This window comes from Eufriesea mexicana, unplaced genomic scaffold (genome assembly GCF_001483705.2).
Source record: "Eufriesea mexicana isolate 0111107269 unplaced genomic scaffold, ASM148370v2 scaffold18034, whole genome shotgun sequence".
Classification (NCBI taxonomy): domain Eukaryota; kingdom Metazoa; phylum Arthropoda; class Insecta; order Hymenoptera; family Apidae; genus Eufriesea; species Eufriesea mexicana.
The window spans coordinates 66,117-74,553 of NW_016925401.1; the positions used below are offsets into that span (position 1 = coordinate 66,117).

Here is an 8,437-nt window from a genome sequence, read left to right on the forward strand (position 1 = left end):
AAGAGGGTGAACCAGAGGATCCCGATTATTCAGCATCGACGAGATTTGCAATCGACATTCTCTTCCTTTCGCCGCTCATTATATTGCGCCGCTTTAACCGCACGGATCTCCTCCTCTTCGTCACGGGTTCGTTTCTCCGAAAAGGAGGAAAACGAGGTAGAGAGATGGCGAGAACAGAGAAGCATGGCGTAGTGCAAGCTGGCGAAGGTGGATAGGGAAGGCGCATCACCGTGCCGCGACCGCCACAGACCACTACCACCCCCACCAATTAACCGTCCTTCTCCTCCCAAGTCACGAAGCCGCTGGAAACAAGAGATACGCCTGGGGTACAGAGAGGGAGAGAGTAAAGTCAGATTGCACAGTCTGCGAAAGCGGGAGACACGCGGGGACTTGAGACAAATCCGTGTAATTGGTATTAAACAAAGGAAAGGAAAGAAAGTTGCATGAAGAGGACGGAGAGAAAGCAAATTTCAGAGAAAGGAGAGAAAGAGAGAGAGAGAGAGAGAGAGAAAGAAAAAACTAAGATAAAAGGGGAAGAAATGGTCGTTAGGTACTGTACAAACCTCGGCTCCACCTAAAGTGGCGTTTTCCACCTCGATGATATTTCAAAGACGCGAAACAGTTTTTATATATTCGGTCGGTAAGGTAAAAACGCCGAAACGATCTCTCGTGGAAATCACCGGCAGATTAATTTCTCTTCATTAGAGGGAGAGATTCCCCTCATCTCGTAGCCTCGTCGAGTACTCAGGATATCGATACTTTAATAACGCTCTTCTCCACTTCACGAGTTCAGAGTTCAATTGCCTTTTTTGTCATTAATTGTCGTTTCACGATGGCGTCCGCTAGAGAGCGCTGTGAAAAGCACTCGAAACGCGCACAGGGAATCCCTGCTGGAGCACCGGGGCACAAAGTCAGCCTCCGTTTGATCGTTTACTTGTCGTTTTCGCATCACTTGATAGGCAATTGTTTCGACAAACTTGGGGTGCAGCGTTTTTTCTTTGTAACCAGCCTCCTCTGGTCTCGTTCCCGCGCATACGGCCTTTCGTTTAATCCCTTCATGTAAATGCAACAGAGAATTCTTTTTAAGCCGTATTTACGCGCTTTACATATTTCACCTTCTGCAAACGTTTCAGGCGGGCTTGGCAATCGCGTTTGGTACACACACCGACACGGTGATCTCAAATCGTTGTCGAATGTCGAGAAAACGAACCGCACTTTTTCTCAGGCTTGTGTCGTCGTCGATTCCCCTCCTTATCTACCGACCCTGCCACCACCAATGCCACAGGGGGCTCTACGACCGATGATAAACACTGTAGCATCGGTAGCTGGATGCACGCTTTTTTGTCGGCTGCTCTCCCGCGTATTTTGCACGCTTAAAAAGTTTCAGCTCTGCTATATAACGAGCTTAAGACCTCGCGCGGTTAACGAGCAATGATTTACCACGTTCCCTGCCATATGGCAACTACCAATACATACACGCACACGAATGAACACTTGCACGTCTGAATACAAACGATTCGTGTGCGCGTTCGAGAGCGGCGACTGTATAAATCACGGCCGGCGTACAGGCCTAATATAATCGCGCCTAATAAAGTTGGCAGCCACTAAATTTTCTTAACTCGGCCCCCTCCCCTTACTCCGATTCGACGATGTAATTCTCCAACGAGCATGCACGCTCCGCGCTCTCTAGGAATTTGCTGCAGTCGATTCCAACTGAAACACGATGGAAAGTTTAGAAACAGGTGGAAGTTAAGATGTTCGTGAGCACTGTACAATTACTCGTTAAAGAAACTTTCTATAACTAACTATAAGTTCCAAAAATTCCATCCAAATATGACCAAATCGTATACTTTCAGGAAATATGGGACCCGGGTACATCCACTAAATAACGTCATCATTGACCAGTCTAGAGGTATCGTCCAATATGGCCGACGACAGAAGTGGAAGGGAGATAGAAGAAAGAAAAATTGGATTTCATGGTCGAAGAATATCGAATGGCCAGAAATAAATCGTTTCCCAAGCAAGAACCGCTTTTCGAAGGACGACTTAGTTAAGGGACTGAACTCGTGTTTGGCTCGGCACTAGCCCAACCATGTATTTACATGAGAGATTTACGGTACGCTGCTACCGATCCCTACCATGTATATTCTCGGTGCATTAGCGTTCGAACGGCTGGAGAACGTCGCCAGCAGAAGCGACTAGTTTGACCTTTGGACCGGGTTCCTTTCCCTCGGCGCTGCATCTGCAAAGCAAACTCCCCAGGGGCCACGCGATTACGTTTTCTTCCATTTTCATCAATTTGACGAGCTCTTGCCCATAATTCGTATCTCTCTCTCGCTTTCGAGCTTTCCGCATTTCCCGCACGGTGTCACTGCTTTGCCGCGAGGTACGTTTCCAGGAGACAAGTGACCTTTGTGGCCTGAGAATCTCATGGAATCGTTACGTCTTCCATCGAGGCGATACTGTACTGCTATGGACACGTTCTAATAACTTTATGACTGTTCCGCAGATAAATTTCATACAGCCAATTATCCACGGAGAGATTCGGTATTAGAATGATTAGCTAACAGCCTATCTATATACGATTTGTGCTATGATATGCCTCGCGAGAAGAAGAAACGATAGGTTATGAGGCACATTTCTCGTTACGGTACGTTTAATTTCATAAAAATACAAATTCGATTAGAACGTAATTCGGTTATTTATTTTCTAGGACCATCCAGGGTATTTCGTCTGATTAATTCAACAAACCCGTCCTCGAATTTAATCCTGCCACGGTATGCATTTCACAGTGTCGCTGTCCATGAAAAAAGTGACAGCCATGATATTAATATTATTCGAGGGAGATAAACGCAAAGGGCAACCGCCATTATGTGGACGCATATGTGTACGCCGACTGTCAGCCACCTATCGATCATCGCCACAATTATCGGCGAGCCAAGAGCAATACGGGATTCGTCGAGATCGAGAAATGACGCCATTGAAGCGGTTGGTATATCAATATCTACTAAAAATTAATGCACTTTCTTTTTATTTTTAAAGATTCTTCGATTCCTCCTCTGCCAGTTATCTCCTCACTGATGATTTTTTTAACGACCATGATTTTTTTTCGTTTTTAATAACCAAACATTTCACGACTATCTCGCCGTCACACTATCAAAAAGCTTCCACATGAGAACACACTGTCCTGAATTCGAAGGACCTATCAACACTAATAACGATACGTGACCATCAAAGACGCTAGATCCCCTCGCCGGATCATCGAGTTGCAAAAAAGGAATAAAGTAAAAGCGAGCAATTAAAAGCCAACAAGTCAGGCCTCTTGTCCCTCTATGCTTCGGACCCCGTTCAACCCACCCTCCTCTTACAAACCCTTTCAAACCTTTGCATCATCGTCCAATCAAGGTAACCGCGTTTCAACTGTCGACTGTTTACGTGTGCGCGCACGCACGCACATATAGGCACACAGATCAGACAGACTGTGCGTTGTGTATACTATCCGTTGAGAACCTTCCCTTGTTAGGAGTCATTCAAACATTTGCCATATCACGATCATTCCGAGGCATTTCTTGCTGACTAGAACTAGAAAGACGGTCTTATTGAGCAGTTGTTCTTGTTTTCCTCTTGTGTGCCACAAGAATTAATTTCGAAACCGTGAACGGTCACCTTTTCTTCAGTTGCTCTGAAGTTTGTCCAAGTTTCTGCGTATGAGAGCCGTGATTTAGCATAGTGATTCTCAAGAATGAATTTTGGTATAGAGAGACTGGAATGTGAAGACATTATACCCGATGAAAAAGAAATTTAAACTATGACGTGAGTGCAATTTTATCCAAATAATGATGAAAATGAGGAAGAAGCTGCTACGGAATTAGAAGAGTATTTTTTAATGAAGGATTTCAATGATTTTCAGGTAACCGGTAACCACGATATTTCTGTATGTCTGCACGAATTCGCAATTCCTATGGATGATGTGGGCTCCATGATATTCATGCGAAGGCAGCATTTACGAGATGCGATTCTAAAAACGCGTCCACCAAGCCTCGAGCTCATTCAAAACAGTTACACGTCGCACAAAGACCCTGATGGGAAGGCAAAAAGACATCGGACAGGCTCTGAAGACTTCCTTGGAATACCAGCGACACACTTTGAAAGGGCGCCATCTAGAAGACACGTTTGTGCGTCTGAAGTTTCTTCTGAAAACAAGATCGAGATAACCTCAAAGCCGACAGAGGTCGACGGGATGCGCATCGATTGAAAATCGAAACGTCATTCTCGTCGGGTTGCGTTGTTCTGACATGAGCAGCGGACTTGGGGTAACCTACCGCCTCGAATTAGCGACCCGTTCGCCTCCTCTGCCTTGGATGAGCATGTTTTCTCGGTAGGCGCTCCTTCTTTGTACCGTATGCGTCATCCTTCACCGATTCCACGTGCATTTTATTTTCTTTACCTCCTTTTTTCAGATTATCCCATGAAGAACCCCTCGCATTGCCCGCGGTCCTCTCTGTTGAATATCAAACGAGGCATACAGGTGAAAGTATAGAGTAAGAGAGAGATGCTCGGTGCCTTAGTCATCCTAGACGTATTGTTGGACCATCAACGGAGAGAGAGTAGGTAGAACAATGCCGCCATGCGTCACGACGCCTGGACGTCTGCAGTGAATGCAGCTATGTGGAGAATAATTATCGTTGTTTGCACTTCGTTTTCCTGTCCGTCGTTGGGACGTTAATATTTTTCGGCCTTAATTGATGCGCCGATAATGGCACGTGGGCTCCACGGAATGGACGCTTGTTTAGTCGGGACCGTGGTCGGCTCCCATTTATATAGATGGAAAGGGAGATGAAGGTGGATACATACACGCATACACAGCACGCTGACGCTCAGTTCAACGTCAATGAGCAGTACACAATGGACAATAATGTATTCCTTCTGGCATGGTGTCATTCCCTTTTGTTGTCAATGTAAGACGAATGAATTTTGAACCGAGGAATGTGACTTATGTTTGATCATATTTACCCAGTAAGTGTCCTTCTTTGTCTTCGCCTCGACTTAAGTTAAAGAGGATGCTTGCAGCTGGACAGTTGCTTACATGCATAGGTAGAGCACGATATCCCACTTATTACCATAGTCGTGGTTATCTGTCTTGAACATGTGTTCTACAGATACACCAATCAAATGTCCAATCGTAAGTTTTAAATTACACATACAGTAAGATTATTACTTAGCCCCTTACCTTACTATTTCAGTTCCAATAGTGTACACCCAAACGTGGTAAAGAATAACAAGCAATTGTCGAGTTGAGTCTCGTCGAGACAGGAAAACATCGATGAAGATTAACCACGAGCCGTGTTGTTTACATTGAGTTAACCTAACCTATAGAACCCACGACTCTCGCCCGTTACACTCATATTTGGCCCGATTTCCTTACCACAAATCTCATACCATGCTGTAAGCGAAAGGGTTAAAGAGTCATTCGTTATGCATAAGTCTAGGAACTGCCATCTAAAAATTGAATTGCGATACTCGGTATGAAATTATCGTTTAAAATAGGTTACTAACGTCGCTGAATTTATAATCTATAATATCCGACGTCCTCTTGATATTTAACACCTACTTAAATGTAACGGATATATCCGCTCTCTTTAAGATATTAATAGTCGTAGCATTAACAAATTTTACTCATCTTTTTTAATTTCACGAGAATACTGAAGACCGTATTAAACCGTAATTACACGGTACTTTGGGTCATCGGCAGTTCACGCTAATGCCACGGCGCGACGGTACGAGAAATCCCCACCGATTCGCATCAGATTAGATGACGAACATTAAATTATTTCTCGCTTCTTCGGCTCTGAGAGACTTCTTCTCGATGTTCTTTAAATATCAACCAGTCCGAATCGATCTGGAACGTCGCATTCTTTTAATACAGATAAATAAAGTATTTAAAGTAATTTTCGAACGATCTTTCTCTAATTTTTCGGAATAATATTTCGAAATGGAGAACCAGAAATGAGATATCCCATGAATACATCAAATTTTTCGATTTCAGACCGCGAGAGCTTAAGCAAACGTCAACCCTGGTTTGCCGGATCCAAAACATTTCATTTCATTTCGAATTCCCTTTCCGGGATTTTTGCGAAGTTGCCCTTTGCGCGCTGCACAGTACGTTCCGATCACAGAGGATAGGATGAAAGTTTGATTTTTCCAAACGCGTAAGCTCGCGCAGTCACTGAGAAGTATCCTTCGGCTTCGTGATAAATTGAACACCTCTGCATTTCGATCACGCGCCTCAAACGAGAACCATACCCCCACTCCTTCCGACCCCACTCTGCCCCCTGTACCCCGTCACCATGACCGCCGCTCCCCAACCCCTTTCGTTCTTCGCGACAGGAGCTCGTTTTTATGAAAATTTATTGAAATATCAAATTCGACCGCCACGACTGTACGATCGCGATAAATAATTCATGAAATGCAAGCGGGACAATCAATAAACTTCTCAAGGCACACAGTGTTCAGAAATTCATCCATCTATCTCATTTTATCTGATATACCGGTCGTCCCCTTGCTCTTTTATCTTCTGTTAATTTCGTTCACGATCGATAAGTGGGATGATCGCGGTGGAAAACGTCAAAATCATCGAGACTTAATCAGTACTGATAGATACGAATCGAAGTGAGAAATTGAGAAACTTCACACGCCACGAAAAACATTTGTGTGGACGCGTAAATCGAAAAGGACAGGTGCGCATGCGCGGACGTAGTTTTGCTCAAAAGCGATCGCTGGACAAATTTCTATGCGATTGTAACGCTAGGTCGTTCGTAAATGGCAACGATAAATTAGCGTGGTCACCGTTCAAAGGTGGCAATTACGACCGTCAAATGCCGATTGGTTTAACGATACACGTTGCGACGCTGGCGACCTCCTGTGTGTCGATCAAGAAACTAATTTCGACAGATCGCGCACCTTGTGTCACGTAGACGACAACTGAGTCACCCATCTAAATCGAGCAAGATAAAAATTACCAGATAAAATGGACGTTTTAATAAGCCAGGTGAATTGATGTCGCACAATGCCAAATTTCGTCGAAAAGCTGGCCAAAATTAAATTTTTCAAATGTAAAACTGTTTTGCTACTATGCTACATTTGCTATAAACATTTCAATGCATCTAATAACGCGCGAAATTTTGAAATATAATAATTACCTACTGAGGTATAGGTCGTCAAATTTGACGAAATTTAATACCCAAAAAATCTCAAGAAAGAGGAAAATGTACCTATAACTTTCGAAAAGTTTATAAATTACGTTTATTGTTAATAACAAATCGTTCGCAACATAAATTTATAATAAAAGTGAAAAAATTAATCAATTATTGGTTATTAACGCGGGAAAATTATTATTAACGGAATCGGTAAAGTCCGGAAATTTCCGTCGCTCTTCGGCTGATCCGGGAGCTACATAAGGGGCGCTGTGCCAATACCCGAGTCATTTGTCAATTTGACTTCGTAAGGGAAGTATTAAAATTTTTTGGGTATGGGAGGGTGTTAATGGAGGAAAGGGGTTGTTGGATAGATAATTGGCTAGGCGATAGCCACTATGCATTCCACTGACACCTCACTCGCTTAAATAATTTAATAATTACTTTTTTGTCAAGATACCAATTTTTTTTTTACAAATCAAAAAATGTCTTCATACTTTGGCCAGCTTTTTGGTGCAATTGCTTGATGAAGTGACGTACCATAAACTAATATATATCGATACCTATAACAATTATATGTAATATTCTCTCTCTTACTACTCTAACCTAACACTTTCCCATAGTCGCTTAAGAAAGAAGCGGCTACCACTAATGAGCAACTCGTAGACAATGATTATTTTTACGACAAATTGCCTTCGAGTTATAGTTGTGTGTCGTTCCCTATCTAGCCGTAAATAATGCAGCGTCGGGAATGATATACCAACAATAATCCAGGCAACAAAATTCAGCAGTCGTTAATTTGCATAAGCGCGCTACTCGTTTTGTTGCTTGCATGCACGCGCGCCCTCGCGCGCACTCGGGTATGTTGTTTCGAATACAATCACAGAATCTCGAATATTTTATAACCGAGAGTAAACTTCACGACAGGGATAATTACACGCGTTATTTACGGCGCCTCTGATGTGAGAGAGTAAAGAAGAGCAGGGAAAGGTAGACGACACGACAAAGAAATATTCCGATCTCGTGGGGATTCCTTGAATTCGGTATTCCTCTCTCGTATTTGATACGTCACGGCGTTTTTCATTCTACATTTCTGAAACGAGTTAGAGAAAAGGTGAACACACCCTGTCCGGGTACAATATCGGATCGACGGTTCATTTAAATATAAACGAGCTACGTGAACAAACGCTTGGTCGCACGATGAACACGTAATACCTTGACGCGTATACGTAATTCAGACATAG

The 8,437-nt window shown here is 43.3% G+C and overlaps 1 long non-coding RNA gene across 5 annotated transcripts; it reads left to right on the forward strand.

Annotated features, from left to right (window-relative positions):
* Positions 1-6: 6 nt before the first annotated feature.
* On the forward strand, positions 7-5,024 carry LOC108554222 (uncharacterized). 5 transcript variants are annotated; one of them, XR_001890692.1, is made up of 6 exons: positions 7-2,386; positions 2,510-2,650; positions 2,714-2,988; positions 3,639-3,813; positions 3,911-4,378; positions 4,461-5,024. It is a non-coding gene; the product is annotated as an uncharacterized LOC108554222 (long non-coding RNA). The 5 variants fall into 5 exon arrangements; XR_001890693.1 differs by having other exon boundaries at positions 3,678-3,813; XR_001890691.1 differs by having other exon boundaries at positions 7-1,756; positions 1,857-2,386; positions 2,714-3,813.
* Positions 5,025-8,437: the final 3,413 nt, after the last annotated feature.